This window comes from Tauraco erythrolophus, chromosome 28 (assembly GCF_009769465.1).
Source record: "Tauraco erythrolophus isolate bTauEry1 chromosome 28, bTauEry1.pri, whole genome shotgun sequence".
NCBI lineage: Eukaryota > Metazoa > Chordata > Aves > Musophagiformes > Musophagidae > Tauraco > Tauraco erythrolophus.
Window position 1 is genome coordinate 1,712,012 of NC_141492.1, and position 18,433 is coordinate 1,730,444.

The following is an 18,433-nucleotide window of genomic DNA, read 5'->3' on the forward strand; positions in this document are numbered from 1 at the left end:
GCCGCCGCCGCCTCCTCCTCCTCCTCCTCCTCCTCCTCCACCGCCGCCGCCCCCCCCCTCCCACCCACCCCCCCGCGCCGGCTGCCCGGATTAATTCAGACTCCGCGCTCGTGGGATCGATCTCCCGCGCCCCGCGGTCAGGCCAGCATCATGCGCCGCTCCCGCCCGCCCCAGCCCGCCTCGGTGCGCAGCGGCGCGGGGGCCGCGGCCGGGCGCGGAGCGGGGCGCGGGGCGCGGTGCGTGCGCTCGGGGCGGCTGCGGCGCGCCTCGGCCGCCGGCTCCCGGCAGCCTCGCTCTGGGCCGCGGCGTGACGTCAGCGCCGCCCCGCCCCGCCCCCCCCCCCCCCCGCCGAACCGAGCCGCGCCGCCTCCCCCCCCCCCCCCAACCTCTCCCGGTGCGGGTAGGGGGGGACAGGCGGGGGGAGCGCGGAGCGCAGCCGGCAGCGCACGGCGCGCACGGCGGGGCCGCATCGCGCCCGCACCCCCACCCCCCCGCCGAGGTGGACCCCCCCCCAAGCGAAATGACACCCCCTTCCCGCACCAGAGTGACCCCCGCACCATAGGGCTCTCCCCGTACCGACTGTCCTCCCCGCAACGGTGTGACACCCCCCCCCCAGCACCGAGCTGACCCCCGCACCCGGCACCCAGCGCGCATCTGGCGATGCTGCACGACGGTGCCCACCTGCGCCCCCGCACATCTGGCTCCCCCCCTGCCCCGTGCACACAGCTGGCTGCCCCCACCCCTGGATGTCCCCGGTGACCCCCAACACCCCCCCGCTGCCTCCACCGGGCTTCCCCCCCTCTCTTTCTCCCAAGGGCCTGGTTGCCCTCATCTCCTCACCTTCCCCTCGCCCCAACCCCCTCGACGGGCACTGCCCCTCGTTCCCGGGCAGCGGAGGCTACTGGGAGGTGGGGGTTTGCCTTGGCACAGGGTGGGGGGGAGTGACAGGGACACGCTTGAGGCAGTTCGGTGCTGTGCTGCAGGGCCCTGGGCAGCGGTGGTGGAGAAGGGGAAAAGGAAAGAAGGAAAGCGAAAGGGAAAGGGAAAATTAAAAGGGAACATGGAAAACGGAAAATGGAAAGGGAAAGGGATCATGGAGAATGGAAAATTGAAAGGGAACATGGAGAATAAAAAATGGAAAATGGAAAATGGAAAATGGAAAATGGAAAATGGAAAATGGAAAATGGAAAATGGAAAATGGAAAATGGAAAAGGGAAGGAAGGGGAGGAAGATGGGCTGCAGAGACGACATGAACTGGGTTTAGGCCACCAGACGGGGTGGGACACGGTGTCCTTCCCAGGCCTGTTTCCAGCCGGGATACCCGCCCCGAGCAGCACCGGCGGCTCCCGGCGAGCGCCGGCTGAAGCGGCTCTGGCAGCTCCCGGACGTGCCCGGTCCTCCAGGCCGGGACGTGCCCGTTTCTCCAGCTTTATTGAACACACTGGAAAAGTAAAAATAAAAGCCATATTTTCCCGCGGGTGGGCCCCGCCAGTCTCTCGTGGGCTGCTCGGTCCCCGGTCACTGTCGGACTCCAGGCGGCTCCCGCGGCCGGGCGGGCCCGGGAGCTCCGGTGCGGGGCAGCAGCAGGACACAGGACCGTGTCCTCCTCGGGGCGGGAGCCGCGGGTGGGTGCTCCGGGTGTTACCGGCCACCCCGTTCGCAGTGAACAATTCAGCAAAAAATAGCACCCCGTCCGAACTCAGTGCATTTTAACCCAACCCGTCCCATCCATCCCATCCTATTCATCTCATCCCGTCCATTACATCCCTTCCCATCTATCCCAATCCCATTCATCCCATCTCATCTATCCCATCCCATTCATCCGATTCCAACCCATCCGATCCACCCCCTCCCATCTGATCCCATCCCGCCCCCGGGAAGTCACTTAAGTACCCAATCCAGTAAAATAAATCCCTGCAAATTCCCGGGACGCGCGCGCAGGGCAGTCACCCATGGAGCAGAGAATGAACAGGGGGGGAGCGGGGGGTCCTCCCTCAGCGTCTTTTCTGTTCCTGTAACCCCATTACACTGCGGTCCAGACCACTGGAGCCGGGACGGGCCCGGCCGAGCCGGGAGGTGGGAGAAATCCAGCCCCCGTCGCTCCGTGCCCCGCTCCCGGTTCTCACCCCCGGCGCGTCTCCGCCGGGAGGGTCCGTGGACCATGAACAGGAGCCGAAACCAGGAGGGATCCGCTTCCCGGGGGCTCCGGGGGTAGATCCGGTGGGCAGGGAGGGGCTTCCGGGCACGTAACGGGACACAGAGCCGGGCAGGGCCGGGCAGGGGGACCTGCAGCCGGGCAAGGATGGGCAGGGGGAGCCCGGAGCCGGGCAGGGCCGGGCAGAGAGTGCCCGGACCCCGGCTAGGATGGACAGGGGGGATCCGGAGCAGGGCAGCACCAGAGGATGCTGGGGGGTGGTGTGGTGCCGAGGTGCGCAGAGGTGGAGAACAAACCGGGGATGAAGCAGCCACGTCTGGAAGGGTTTCATTGAGTGTAATAATGGCGATAGTGCATCGACCGGCCCATCGACCGCCCATCGATAGATCTATCCCTGCAGCTGCCCGTCCCGCACAGCTTCCCCGGGCCGGGCTCACTGTCCCCCCCACCCCGGCTTGGCCGGGTCCGCAGCACCGGGACCCCCCAGGAGCAGGCGCTGGACTGTGCCCTCCGCCTCGCTTCGCACCGAGCGAACAACAAAAAAGAGAGAGACTTTTTGTAATTAGTGCAACATAATTGAGTAATGCGGTAGCCCCGCGCCCACCCCCCCACCTCCCCCCCCGCCCCCCCGCCCCAGCTCTTCCCCGATCGATGCAATATCATTAGGCGAGAGGCACCGAGACACGCGGGGCCGGGGAGCGGGGAGGCGGCAGGAGTTCCCAGGGCCGGGCCCCGGGGTCCGGCCCCGAGTCCGAGCCGGTGCGGGCACGTGTGAACCCGGCGGGGTTTGCTGCCTCCGCGGCGGCCCCAGCCCGGGAGAAGCCCCTCAGAGCGCCCAGAGGCTCTGGCGATGGGCCGGGGAGCAGCGCGGGGGAGAGGCCCGGTCTCCATTCGCCAGCTGGATGCTATTGATCCCTTCCCTCGCCTCCTCTTTCTTCCTGAGCTCACTCTCCCTATTTAATTCCCATCCCTCTGCTCCTCCGCAGCCGCCCGGGCAGCTCTCCGAGAGGAGCCGGGCAGTGCCAGCACCCCGGGGGCGGAGAGCGGTAAGTGCGCAGGGGGACCGCGGGCACAGGGCAGCCTCCACCCGGCCCGCCCCCCACCCCCCCGCACCCTCCCCGGAGGGACCGATGGCTGCCCTTAGACGGGACGAGCGGGGAGAGAGGCGCAGTCGGGCGTACCCAGTAACTCCCCCTAAAAACCCTCCGCCCGCACAGAGCCCCGCTCACCACCCCCCGGCTGCCCTCCGGGCGGAGCGGGGCTCCCGGGGCTGCCCGCACCGCAGAAGCGGCCCCGCTCCCGGCCGGCCCCGCCGCTGCCGCCGCCTCCTGCCCGGGCACCCCCGGAGGGCGGGGGAAGGTGTGTTGGAGGCAGGACGGGCACCGCTGCCCGCTCCCTGCCTGTACCTCTGCCTTCCGGGGCCGCGCCCCTGCGCTGCACCGGGCTTGGTTTGCGCTCAAATCTATTTTATTTTTATATATTTTTTTTTCCCCCCCTCCACTTAGGAACAGCTTGAAAGCCCAAACGACGCTTCCAGAAATATGTCCAGAGGAGCGGGGCGCGCACCTGCGGGCAGTATTTATTGCAGCCGGCGACCAGGTACAAGGCAGGGGATAAACCATTTCGGTTTTGCCGGGAAGGGAAGCAGAAGGAACCGGCAACGTGGCTCCCGCGCATCCCGCCATAGCACTGCCCCAAGTTCCTTAAAGTTCTTTAAGGCTTCAAAATAACAGCACCATCGCCTGGCAGGTGAATTATTTAGTGCCTATAGATTCTCCGCGAACCCTTTCATTTCGGTTCCAAATCTTCCCCAGCCCAGCCTTTGCCTATGGATGTCTCGATTTTACAACAATCAAGCGGGAGGCAAAGAGCGTGGCAATTTCTGCTAATCGATTTTCCATACAATGGGCCCCAGATGATGTTTTAAAATGTGAGAAACTAAAATGTGTTGGTTTAAATAAGACTTTTGCAATCAATAGCTTTTAAAAAAAGAGACTTTGATACCGGTTCTTGAAGGGGATTCAAACGCTTTCGCTTCCAAAACAAAACAAGGCAGGAAAAAAAAAGAGCGATGCCGGAAAAGTTCCGCCCGGATTTGGGGTTATTAAAGCGGGATATGAAGAAACCCGCTTCGGGGGTGCGCAGCGCCAGGACCGAAGCCCCGATCCCCGCCGGTCCCGTTGCGCGCCCCCGCCCCGGGGCTCCGCGCTGTTCCGCGCTGCCTCCGCGCATCCCAGCGCGGCGGCGGGCGGGGGCAGCCCCGCACCTCCTGCCTTCCCTCCCCCACCCCCCGGCCTCTCCTGCGTTTTCGGGGGCGATTTGCCCTTCCCCGATGTCCCCGCGGAGCTCAGCGCGTTGCGCCGTGGTTTGTGGCGCTTCGGGCAGGAATCCAGCCGGGAAAATACTCCGGCCCTTTCCCCACCGACCTATTCCTCTGCTAAAAATCCCGAGACCCCACCGCCCTCGCCGCTCTGATCCCTCGGAGGCTTTTTGAATTATTATTTAAGATCTTTGTAGCTGCAAGATCAGGCCCTTTCCCCGCCGCTCCCGGCTTCTTTTCCTTTCCCTTTTAGGGGATATGATTTTCTAAATTTTTTTTTTTTTCATTTCCCCCCCAGTGAAAATTTTTCTCTCTCTGAAGAATCGGCCTCGGAGGCGTTTAGAAAGAGGGAGAAGCCGGGAGGCCCGTCGGGAGCTGCCCCCCCCCCCCCCGCCCTCCTCCCGCCTCTGCGTCCCGTGTTCGCCCGGGCTCGGTGAGCCGGGCCGGGTCCGGGCTGGGAGCGGGGAAAAGCGGCAGCAACGGAGGGAAATCAAGCGATGGAGCGGCGGGGCGGAGGCGGGGGAGAATCGGCCCCTCCACAGCCTTTCCGGAGACTTTTCTCGTTTATCCCGAAACTTTGGGCCGCCCCGAAACTCGGCGGCCGGGAGCGGTGGGGCCGCGGCGGCGGCGGGGAGCGGGGCCGGGGGGTGGTTTCTGTCCAATTTCGCCCCGGGGGGGCAGTTTGGGGACGGGCGGTTGCTCTTTTCGATGTAACCCACTCAAGTTTCCCCCGAACGAAGCGGCCCCGCCGAGTTCCGGCGCAGCCCGGGCCGGGGCCGTGCGCCCCCGGGTCTCCGCACCCACCTGCTGCCGGGGGCCGGGCCGGGCCCCCCCGCTTCCCCCAGCTCCGGGAAAACCAACGAGGGCCTCCGGGAGCCTCTTTCATCCGCAATTTGTTTTCAAAACTTCCCGGCGGAGCAGCCGTGAACTTTACACCCTGGCAGCGGCGCGGGGCGGGCTCGGCCCCACCGGGGCTTTCGGGGGAAAAGCGGTGAAAATCGCTGAGATTTCGCTCAACTCCGAGGTTGGATGATTTTTTTTTTCCCCCCCATTTTTTTTCGCCTCCCTCACATCCCCTCTCCGCCTTTCCCCCGTCGGGCCCGGCCGCCCCCGAGCCGGGCTGGGGTGCGGGTGGGTTTCTAAACCACAACGTGAGACATGCAACGAGTTTGTCGGTGCTCTGCGGGGCGAGGGGGGTGTCCCCTACACCTCCGAAATGCCCCTCGCCGCCCCCTTCTCTGCCCTGTTCCCCTTTTCGCTCCTTGTGCCTTTCGGGGACCCTCAAGCCCGAGTCTCTGAGCACCCCAAAGGCTCCTGGCGGGCTCACGGAGGGGGGGGCCGGGGGGCCCGTGAGCGCAGCCTCGCCGCGGGGCCGGGGACGAGGAGCCGGTGCCAGCGCGTTGTGAAACATCGAGGAAACGAGAGGAACCGGGCGCTTTCTGCCGTTTCTGTATCACACCGTGCACTGAAAGCACGCGGATTCAACAGTTATTTTATACATAATATATATAAGAATATATACGGAAAGAGACTATATTTATTTTATATATACACGACACATATATATGTATGTGCATATATATATGTACAGTGTGTGTATTCTCTGTTTCTCTTTCGCGAAGGTATTTCCCTGTCGCAGCACGGCTCCTTCTCCCGGCTCAGGAAGCATCTCTGTTTTTTCGAAAAGATCCTGATTTTGGAGACTTTGTTCCCCAAGTCCGAGGGCAGCGGGAAGGTACGGCCGTGTCCCCCCCCCCACTCCCCACAACCCCCTTGCGCGATCCTGCTCCGGTTCGGCCGCACCGCGGAGCGGCCCGGGGCGGGTTGGGGGGGGACGCGCTGCCGGGACCGGAGACCCCCCCGGTCCCTGCGGCTCAGCCCCCGCAACAGGTAAGTTCGCTTCCCGGGGCTGCGGGGACCCGGCAAGAGAGAGGGGAGGCGGCGGTGGGCACAGGCAGGGGTAGGGGCAGGCAGGCACAGGGGCAGGCAGGGAGGGATGGGAGAAGGCAGGGATGGGGGGATGAGGCAGGGATGGGGACATGAGGCAGGGAAGAGGATGAAGCAGGGATGGGGACCAGGCAGGTCCTTCATCCAGGAATGAAGTAAAACAGGAATGGAGACAGGAACGGGAGATGAAGCAAGGACAAGGCAGGGACTTGGCGACCTCCAGTCGAACTAAGCAGCCGCCCTGGGCTCAGCGGGGACGGGCAGAGGGTCCTCGCAAGATGGGGCACGGGGCCTGCCCCTTACCCCCCCAGACTTGTTTAGGTCACTAAAATAATCCCAAGTGGCTCATGTCCACGCAGGGCTGTTACACACACACACACACGGTGCTGCCCGGCCGTAGCTGATACCCATCACACAGACTTGTCCAAGGGAAACGTCCATCCACTGCCCCCAAACCCACCCCCCCTCCCCCAAACTCTGCCCCTGTCCTGGGCACAAAGCCACCCCTGTGGCAGGTGCCACCCTAAAAGCCAGCCCGACTGGGGCGCGAGGCTGTGGCACCCCTTTCTCCGTGCCCTCCTCTCTCCCGCGGCAGTAATTGCTGCTGTATTTATCCAAACTAGGAGGGGGTGGCAGAGAAAGACTTTGAAGAGTAATTTTCCGGGAATTCTCCTCGGTGTAATTGTCTTGATAATAAATCCAGACGCTTAGCCTGTGTATGAATTGCTTTTTACCATTTTCATTTATTATTGAACACAGTGGGGAGAAGGGGAAACGCAACAGGGCTCTTTCTTGTGAGAGAGAAGGGGTGAAGGGGCTGAGGAGACGATTTCGCTGCAGATCCGGGAAATCTGGATGTGTTCATCATCTTGCTCTCTGTTTTTGTGTTGTTTTTTTTTTTTTTTCTCCCCTTAATACTTAGCCCATTTTCCCACTCCCACTTTTTTTTGGGGGGGGTATTGAAAACTAATTAAATAACCCGTTAGCTAACACGTTAAATTAAGATCCACTCTTGGATTTAATGATGTCTCCGGAAGAATTGACAGAAATGTGAAGACAGACTGTCAATAGATTCCTTCTCCTGGTTACACTGTATAAATGTGATTAAAACAGATCTCGAGGAAGGGGGCCCTGATACAGTGCCCACATGGAGCCGGAGCCACTGGGGCACCAGTGGGTCTCTGGAGACAAAGGACTCCTGATGTGGGTGCTGAGTGGGGAGATGGATGGCAGGACAAAGCCACTCCTCCCTGGGGTGATGGGTTGGGGATGAGAAACAACCCCAAGACATGATTCAAGTTGGAACAAGACCCTGGAAAAGGCTGGTGCATCCCTCAGCCAATGTCGCAGCCACCCCCAGCAGCTGGGCCATGCTGGCCAGATGTGATCCTTCATCCCCAGCCCTTGGAGTGGTCCAGGGCAGCCTTGTGTAGCATGGATGTGAACCTTGTGGATGGATGTGAAGCTGGGCCTTGGCTTTGTCCTGGCTCCAGCAATGCAAACAGTGGCTGGTATGGTGAGCGTCCACCCATCGCTTTCTGCTTAAGCTCTCAGGTAAAGGTTACCTTAGCATCCAGGCTGAAAAAAATCAATGGCTGATACAGCATGAGACTCAGAAAGACAACATGCATCTATCACTTAGGGATTCGATGGGCTTAGAATAGTCTTGTCAACAAATGATTGTTTAAACAGAATATCTCAACTGTTTATGGCACCCTTAATCCATACATCTAAGCACCACTGTAACATGTCGTGAGCACGGATTGCTCTGTAGAAACCTCTGTTGTTAGGTCCGGAGCTGCAGAACACTTAAGCATGTACTTAAGTCTCTTAGACTTCAAATTAATCATGTACTTAAGCGTTTTGCTCGACTAGGCTTGGCCTAAGAACAGGGAAACACCTGTCATTATGTTAATAGATGAAGTTTTTGTTTCCTGCTCTTCATTTATGCGGTGTATAAAGGGCAAAATGCGCACACGTGTGCAGACATCAAGTCTTCTGACTGATTTATCCAGCCGGTGCGCTAACAGACTCAGTGTCACCAGGCTGTGGAGACTATTTTGTAGTTCTTCCTTTTCCCCTGGGCACTGGAGTCCTCAACGCAGCATTTCAGGGATGCTTTGGGCCAGCGGAGCTGGTGGTGGTGGGTGAAAACCCCGCAGAGGTTGTGAATTAAATGATGCAAAGGGAGAGAGGAGAGGAGCAGATGGAGAGGGCTGGGAAAAAAAAAAAAAAAAAAAAAGATGCAGAAGAAAAGCGAGGGGCAAAAAGATGCTGGAAAAGCACCACAGCTACGATGTCCCTGGGGACCTGAGCAAGGAAAATGAGGTCTCCAGCAGCCTGGAGACCTTCTGGTGGAGACCTCAGCAGAGCAGACCCTGGCAATGCAGACCCGCAGGGAGCAGCTGCAGCTGCTGAGGAACTGCACAGGGCAGTGCCAAGGTGCTGGCTGGAGCCCAGCATCCCCCTGGTCCCTGGAGAGGAAATCCCAATGTTATCGTCCCCCTCTTGTGTCTGTCACCTGCCCAGGCTGGTTCTGAGATCTCTGGGACGGGGGAGATCTCTTGCTGTGGGCTTTGCTCTTAATGCTTGTCTCGTGTTAATTATACAACAAATTTAAGTGCGTTGGGAAGGGGGAGCTTCTGTTTCCTCCTCCAACTGCAGCTTCAAAGTGAATTTGAAAATCAGCTTTCAGGTGTTTGGGGGCTTGCAAGGGGATGAGGGCTTAAGAAAACACCGGATCTGCAGAACAAAAAACACAGTGAGAAAGAAGAGAGAGCAAAAGAAATAAAGGAGCATTAAAGCACGTCTCAATATTTCTCCTCAAAATGGTAGGCTACATTTTCTTTTCTGAAAAATTAATAACCTCACTTTGTCAACGGACTCTCTCCCCTTCCCCACCTCCCCTCCCTCCACTCACCTCCCCTCCTCTTCCTCCCTCTCCTTGTCTCCAGCAGATGTTCAATGGAAAACAAGCAGAGAATTAAAAAAGCCAGTTAATCCTCGGCAATTCCAGACTTGAGCTTTTCAATGTCCCCTCGGAGCCCGTCTCCTGGCCACGCGATCTCTGCAGAGAAGGGGAACCCTCCCCGCTGGGTGCACCTTCATGGGGTGCTGCATTCGGGCAAACCAAAGCACGTGGCCAGAATTCCCCAGGAGGGTCCCTGCGCATCCTCGGGGCAGTCAGAGGGCAGAGACAGAGTAATTGCCACAAGAATTTGGGGATTCAGCCTGTGTGCTCCTGCAAAACTCAGCCGGATGCCTGCAAGGGCCAAGTGCCCAAGGGCATGGGATGCTGAAGCTGATATTTGCATTGAATCTCCACCTTAAAGCCAAGCAGCAGCTCGTTAAATGATGCATCCCCTGAGCGGTCTTGCTGGAAGGCACTGGGGTAAGTCCTTCCCAAGGTGCCACCTCCTTCTCTTCCTTCTAAATCCGTGCCCAAGCTCAAACCCAGCAGCAGGTGCCCGAGCCCAGGGAGACCCTCACAACTCCCCGTGAAACCTGGCCTGGCTGGAGGCAGTGGCTGGGCCACTTCCTGCAGGACCTTCTCTCCTTCCCTGCTCCTGGAGCATCTGGCAGAGACACCGTCAAGAATCACCGTTCACCAGCACTTCAGCACGTGCTTAACTTCAGCTGGTTATGAAACGTCTTTAATGCCAGTGTGGTGCCTGGAAGACTGGGAGAGGCTGGGGCAGGGATGGCAGCGGTCCTGCCCACCGTGGGAACACCATGAGGGGCTGGGGATCAAACCCGCTCCCCATCACTCTCGCATCCGGTGGCTCTTGAAGGGTTGTTTGGAGGTTCAGCTCTTCAAGATTCAACTCTTGAAGAGTTGTTTGGAGGCTGCTGGACCGGGAGAGCCGGGGAATATCCACCTCGCCAAGATGCTGTGGCTCAGGATCAAACCCAAAGGTTTCTGTGATGGTGAAGACCAGGAATATTTTCCCAAGACGCTGCTCAGCTCTCGGGGCTGGCGGAGAGCTTGTCAAATATCGAGCAGGCACGTCAATGTTGCGAGCTTTAAGTGAAAGCAAAAATCAGTTAATGGTCTTCCCAAGCCGTCCTCTTGACGTGGGGAGTCCTCGCAGAAGCTGGGGCGGACGATTCGCGAGGGGTTGATGCGCGGCTTAGTAAAGTGATCATTCAGCAACCATTAACATGTGCACAAAACAAAATATCTGAAAAATCCCAGTGGGAAGAGGAGAAACGCTGCCCCGATTCGAGGAAGTGGTGCTATTCATCAGAGCCCGTAAGTATGAAGTTAACCCCCCTGGGAATTTGGAAAAGAGTTTTGGGACCTGAGAGGAGATGAGTTCCTCCTTCTGTGAGAGTTTCTGTGAATTTGAATTTTTTTAATTAGGAATAAAAAGCAAGAGATCAAAAAAAAAAAATCAAAGGAGTTACTGACAGTGCCAATCAAAGCAGGGGGTTTTGACAAGCTTTAAAGTTGTAGCTAAATTTAAGCTTGGGCATTTTTTCAAATTTCCTTTTAGTGTAAATTAATGATGATTTTAAAACAAAAATAAAATCATATGGGGTTGGAAGAGGGAAATTATTCTTCTGGAAAACTCTGAAATGAGACAATCTGATGACTCCCATTCTTTTCATGTAGCCAATGAGATAGTAGAAAAGGGAAATTTAATGAAGCAGCTGGCTTCTTTGGGAACAGGATCCATTATGATGAAGTGACAGTTTTCTGATTTTCAAAACATTTTTTGAGCATCCCTAACCTCTGCTCGATGGAGAAGGGCTTCATATGCTCCCAGGAATGGAGCCCTACACCAACAGAGCTCTCAAGCTTTTGATCCTCTTCTCCAAGGTCTATGTCCTGCCTTCCCCCATGTGAAAAATTAGTGTAGGATGAGAAAATTCAAAAAGGCAATTGCAGAGAAGGAGAAGATCATAGCAGGAGAGTCAGGATGGCTTTTCACCCCAAAGGACTTGACTTCTTTTGTCACCATGTGGAAGGATGGTGACACCTGTGTGTAAAGTTGGAGCGAGGGCACGTAATCATCCCGGCCTGGGACTGAGTTACTCTCAGCTCTTCTAGCTGAGATGGAACTACTGGGATTTTTAATTTATAGTAAGATAATAATATATCTTTAAAGATAAGAATGTATCTTTAAAACAGAATAATAATATACATGTCCTCTGATGCTTCTTCCTTTGGCTGAAGGACGCAAGGTCAGATGAAGGTCCATCAACCTGCACACAGTATCTGGGGGGTCCGATCAAAGACCCATCTAGCCTGGTTTCTTGTCTCCACTGGTGAGCTGTAGTCTACCCAGATGCAGTGCAGGTGTTTGTTGACTCACCTTCCCATCAGGAATGTCTCCACTGCAGGTTGACCCTGCACTGTTATGACAGAGAGTCCCAGAGTCGTGTGTTGAACCCAAAAATTTAGCAAAGAGGTGACCCAGAGAACACCTAGCCCACCGATAACATGGACATACCAGTGTGAGGGACTCGGAGATTAACTGGGGTCAAACAGGCTGCACCGAGGGCTGGGATCAGAGGTCCACCTTCGCTAAGCAAGAACTGATCTCACGTTTTTTGTCTGGGAAGCATCTTTGTGTGTGAATTGCCTCTTGTGGTAGCTAATCAAAGTGGTTGGCTTTGATGACCCTGGGAAAATGTGGCTTCTCATGGCTTTTGAGGGAGCTGACCTGCGCTTATGGAAATGATGCCACTTCACATAGATGTCTCACAAGGGAAAGCGTCCACTTGTGAGCACTTGTGGTCTAGTGTTAACCCCTCTGTCCTTTGACTGCGTGAAGATAATCACAAAATAAGGGTTGTAAAGCTTTTGGGAGCTGGACACGACATCATCTAGGGACCATGGTAAAAGACAGCGTTAGAAGACACACGCACACACATGAGATGCATGGATCTACAGTGGGATGGATTGAGAGCAAAATCAATATCTGTACAGGGAATACTCTAGAGCACCTGGGAAACAACCACCCCACCCCAATCTTCATCTGATGGAAGAGAAGCAAAGCCTGGGCACCACTTTCAGGACGAGCTGTTGGAGGCCGCAAAGATGATGCCGTCGGGGAGGCCACGGGAGCGAGAGCTCGGAGGCTTTTGTGGCAGCAAGATTTGCCTAATGAATGGCTTTTTGGAGAGGAGGGATGGACCTTGTCTACACACAAAATTGCGAGCCAAAATTGGTCTTGTGTAGACACTCTTAAATCATTTTAAAGCAGGTTGGTATTGGTTTGTATAATTCGATTCCTTTACCAAAGCGAAGTGAAATCTATACAAATGGGGTTTACATCGATTTCAGTACATCCGCGCAAAGGTTTTGCCCCAGTTTAGTGAAATCAGTTTAAAAACACACCTTTAGCTAAACTGGCATAACTTTGTGTCGGGCCAAGACGAGAGAGAGAGGGAGAAGGGAAGAAGGCAGTGTGACCCACCCTAAAAAGAGGAAGAAGTGTTTCTGAAGTACCTGTGCAGGCAGCAAACCCCAGTTCGAGCGGGCTGCAGTGGCACAAAGTGATAAGGAATGGGTCAATAGAGTTTTCTCAAAGATATTCTTTTTTTTTTTTAAAAAGAAAGGTTAAATGTGAGGTGCTATCGATCTCCCTTTTCTCCCCGTCCCTCCTCTCGCCACCTCCCGTCCCCTTCCCCTCCTCCCTGCCCTTTCCCCACCTCCCCACAGCCCGCAGCCATCCTTGGAGGAGGAATTGCAACCCAAAGTGGCCAAGTGACCACGGAGGACCACGGCGCCTGGCCGCGGCGTTGACCAATGGCCGCCCAAAGGAGCCCCCGTTGCTTAGCAACCCGCTGCAGAGAGAGAGGCAGAGAGCGCAAAAAGATGGATTTTCAGATTGCAGCAGCCAAGCAGATCAATTCTGCAACATGGGCTACAGTGGCCAAGCGGAATCTCTCTTGCTCCCAGCAGGTATTGATCCAGCCATGCTATAGGCATTGAATGAGCTCTAATAAGTCCTGAGTAAACAGGAACAAGGACTTAAGTGATAGCCCAGCAGTCAAACATCAACTCCCTTTGTCTTCTTCTTCCTCTTCTTCTTCTTCTTCTTCTTTTTTTTTTTTTTTTAATTGCTGAAGGGTTTGCAAGAAAAGGACAATCAAGTTTATTGGTAGAAAAATAAAGAGTCAGAATATCACTTCGTTTGCAGGCCAGAAGGGTTTGGAGAGGAAAAATCCCTGCCTCAAAAAATCCAGGTTGACTTTACGGAGTGGTGACCGTGGGCACACGTGGTGAATGTGGCTCCCAGTTTCCCTGAGCTTCCCTGGGCATGTCCGAGGCTCATTGACAAGGTCCTTGAAAGTGAGTTTGGCCAGGATCAGGCTCAGGAGGACTCCAGAGCTGCCCATCTGAAGCACACGGGGAGGTGGATGCATTCAGGAGTTTGGGATGAAGCGATGAGTCTCCTCCAGGTCTCCAGGGCTTTGGAAGGGGAGATTAAAACTCCCTGCAGGGAAACAAAACCCAGCCCAGCCTTCAGGAAGGGGCCGGGAGCAGTGATATTCCCTCTTTGTAGATGCTAGGGCAGGCAGCAAAGCTGGGTCTGAACGCTTCGGAGCCTGAAGGACACGTCCAGAGCTGCAGGATGCTTGGGAAGAGGAAGGGAGATGAGTTGGCCTCAGCTACGAGAGGGACCTTGTGTGCTGCAGGGAGAAGCCAAGGCGGAGAGCAGAACCAGGCAAGGAGGAGCCTGGGCTGACATCAAAAAAAGGGACATGGGGACACCATTAAGCCTGAAGGACCTGCTTGGTGGGAAGTGTGTGGCTGAGACGAAGGAAGAGCCCAGATAAGCTCAACAGATGAAGGCTTGACTTGGTGGGTCCCAGACACGCAGCCGGGGCTAGGCTTGTGCAAAACCCTCCGTTGCCTGGGGTTTTCCAGCTGCCCTCTACTTGGGGGCTGCAGTCACCAGCCCATTGTGGGCCAAAAGCCTGGAAAACAAACACCCTATGACCATGTCAGAACTCTCTGTGCTGTCCCTGTCCCTGTCCCTGTCCCTGTCCCTGTCCCTGTCCCTGTCCCTGTCCCTGTCCCTGTCCTTGTCCCTGTGCCTGTCTCCCTCCACCCTTCTGCACGTGGCTGCTTCCCTCCCCGCTCCATCCCTACACCTTCTCCTGCAGCATCTCCATCTGCTCTTCCTCATCTCCTTCACCTCTCTGCAGTGAGGAGCCCCATGGGCTCAGAACCCTCCAGCTATCGCCCCCGAGTCTCAGCTTTACCTGTTCTCTCCTAAATTTCCTAAATTTCTACTTCCATCTCTGGGCACGATGAAGCCTCCAGCCTCTGCCGTCACCCACCTGGGTACTTGTCGCTGGCAGGAAGGCTTCCATCCAAGGGGCTGGACGCTGCTCTCCAGCATCGCTGGCAATTCCCGAGTGGCACCAATTAAATATCTGGAGCTGCTCCAGATTTATGCCCATGTAACCAAGATCCCAGGCCGGGGCTGCCTCCAGCGCTTACGGGACCGGGGAAACGAGAGCTCTTTGCTTGTGCTTTGAGATCTCTAAACCCACATTTCAGCAGCCTTCATCGTAACAGGGCCGATAATTAATTGATCCCATATGAAGGGGGCTGTCTCCTGCGCTCGCCCGAGCCCCCCGCCGCAGCTTAATGCCGGTTGCATCGAGTGAGTCCTTGAATCTTTAACGTGATCCAGGCCAAGAGGGAGCCAAAGGGAGACGGGCACCTCCGTGCGGAGACACCTCCGTGCTCCACACGTGTACGGGCGCACGGGCGCGTGTTTGCGAGCGCGCACACGTGTGTCTCGACTGCGCCGGGGGTGGGACAAAGAGAAAATAGACCAGCATTGGCCCAACCCCAAAGATATTTGCTGTTTTCGAAGAAGAGGGAAGATGCAGTCTCTTTTTCCGAAGGTTTCTGCATTTCAAAGTAATATCAGAAGGGCTTGAAGCTTAATCTTCGTTACCCAGGAGGCTGTAGGAATCAGGCAAAAGGAGAAAAAAAATGGAATCGATACGGCAGTATGAATTTATTCCCAGGGGGGTCCGAGGCACCAATATTTTCTCCCCCCTCTGTTAAAGCGATAGCACCAGCCCGATGCAGAGGCCCCTCAAGCGTTCGGCGCAGGAGTTACACGGCGGCAGCGGGTGGGATGACACGGGGGATAAAAATCACGGGAGGTTCAATGGCATCACCCGGAGGGCTGGAAGGAAAACTCCCGACCGGTCCGCAGTAGCAAACGATGTCTTTTATTTCCAAACAGCTTCTGGCATCCCTCGGCTCTGCGCGATGCTGGCAGCCGGGAATGCGGGCAGAGGGGCAGGGACGATGCGGAGGAGAGGCTCTGGGATGCTGAGCCGGTCCCAGGGCTGCTGAGCTGGAGGTGTGGGAGCACTGAAATACCCGTGGGCCCCGTGGTGCTGGGGTTCACCTACGCTGATGCCCCGTAGCCGAGCCGCAGCTGCCTTTGTGGGGGGTCACTAACTGTGGAAGGGACTCAGCCCAACCACAGATCCAGGCTGCAGGCAGTGGGACGCATGGTGCTGGGGAGAACTTGGTCAAGTTTAGCGTTAAACTCTTCACCCTGAGGATCTCACTGTGGGGAGGAGCCCACAGGGGCCCCCACCAGCACCCAGAGCTCAGTGTGGCCAAGCAGACAAGTCTCCAACTGCTCAGCACTCATGTCCTGCCCACTAGAGACATGTCCTCAGGCCTGTGACCCGGACCCAGACACACCAGGAGAGGAACACAGAAACAGCAGTTTACCTGCACCCCAAAACTTCATAGAATCATAGAATGGTTTGGGTTGGAAGGGACCTCAAAGATCATCTAGTTCCACGTACGTAGAGTACGTTTATGGGAGACAAACCAGCCATGACCGTGCATGGCCAAGACACCAACCAAGCGAAGGAATCCCTGCAGCTGGGGTCCGCGGGCATAGCTGGGGCAGGGTGTCTGCACGTGTGGTGGTGGCTTGTGGTCGTTTCACAGCCACACATGGTCATAGAATCATAGAATCACAGAACGGTTTGGGTTGGAAGGGACCTCAAAGACCATCTAGTTCCAAACCCCCAATTCCATGGGCAGGGACACCTTCCACTAAACCACTTGCTCAAAGCCTCATCCAACCTGGCCTTGAACCCTTCCAGGGATGGGCCAGCCACAGCTTCTCTGGGCAACCTGCTCCAGTGCCTCACCACCCTCAGAGGGAAGAATTTGTCCCTTAGATCCCATCGAAATCTCCCCTCTTTCAGTTTAAAGCCATTGCCCCGTGTCCTGTCACTCCACACCCTTGTCCAAAGCCCCTCTCCAGCTTTCCTGTAGCCCCTTTAGGTGCTGGAAGGTGCTGAAAGGTCTCCCCAGATCCTTCTCTTCTCCAGGCTGAACAGCCCCAACTCTCTCAGCCTGTCTCCAGAGCAGAGGTGCTCCAGCCCTTGCATCATCTCCGTGGCCTCCTCTGGCCCCGCTCCAACAGGAGCTCCAAAATCAGTCGAAGCTTCGCTTCATTGCCCGCTGGCAGGAGCGTGCAGCCCCTGATGTCCCATGGGATACGAGTCTCCTCTCCTGGCATAAGCGAAGATGGGCTGTGTGCATGGCTGGGGGTGGAGGAGGAGACCAGAGTGGTCCCAGCTCTCAGTTTTCTTCTCTGTTGCAGTTTCTTGCCCTTCCACAACAGCATGGGGAGATGCTGACCCTCCGGGGCCAGCCTGACTCCATGGTCACTGTTGATGGCTGCTCTGCCATGGGATTCTCCTCCTTGAGCTCTGGATTTGACCAAGGTCTCCTGGGGATAAGCAGCTTAGAAACACCAAGGATGATGAAACTCACCTTTCCACCCTGGAAAATCTACTTCTGCAGCCGCAGGGAAGGGACACATCCTTCTCCCTGTGCTGCCAGAGCTGAGCTGGTATCTCCCTGTTCATACTGGGAGGAAAAACCCCTCCTTTTCGCTTCGGCCACCCAAAGCTCAGGCTTTTCCTGTGCAAGCCAAGTTTAGAGAAGCCTCAAGGACTCCAGAGCCCTGAGCAAGCCCTCCTGGGGCTGCACCACCATCACGTTAAATCCGCTGGAGCATCGAGCCAGGCACAGCCAGGGGAGCTGTGGGCTGGAGCTAAGTTGTATTTGCTAAATTTTGGGAAGGGCAATGGGACCGTGGGCTGCACGGGACTGGGACAACGGGCAAAGAGCACGGCGGGTATTTATGGCCTCTTGCTGCACGGCTCTAACCAGAGCTATCAGCTTCCCACCACAATGCGCCCAATCGTTTGAAATTTAAAACAAAATGTAAAACAAGGAATAATGGTAACAAAAAAGGCTTAATTAATTGAAGCAAATTGCATCACAATAGTGATTTCTCAGTAACACAGCTAAGTGCCCCATTATTCTGATTTCACTCAGTATTCATGGATACTAAATAAATCACAGGCCCTGCACTTACAGCCCGCTGCAGAGGGGCAGGGGGATGGGGGTCCTGCCATCGCCTCCGTCTACATGTCGATAACTCCAGCACTTCCCGAGTGTCCGCCCTAAATGGCAGCCAGAAAAATTACCCTCAAAATAAATTAATTGTCCAGCGTTTCTTTTTTTTTTTTTTTTTTTTTTTAACCTTTGGAAAAATTTCCCCTGGAGATTCACTAGGAAGCTTTTTCCCCGCTTGTTTCCCCTCCGTGCTGCCCTGGTCTGTTTATCAATATCCTATTAATACCAGTTTATTTGAAATAATTGGTTTTCCCACCACTCGGGCAGGCTGACTGCTCCCACAAGTGATTGGTTTGGCTCAGCTTGGCACCGTAGCCCTGTGGCTGGCAGCTCCCTGGGCATCGTTTGGCAGCGGTTTGTTGGAAGGAATGGGTGAACTGCCACCAGGTGCCTAAGACCACGGTGAGGGCCACGGACAGCCTGTAGAGTGGATTCAGGAGCACACTTGGTTGCTCAGCAAGCATTTGCTCATGGCTTTCATCTTTCTGCCTGTGTCCACGCTTTTTCCAGGCGGGTACAGCTTTGGGAGCAGATGGGAGCCCTGCTAAGTGCCCGCCTGGAGCAGCCTGGG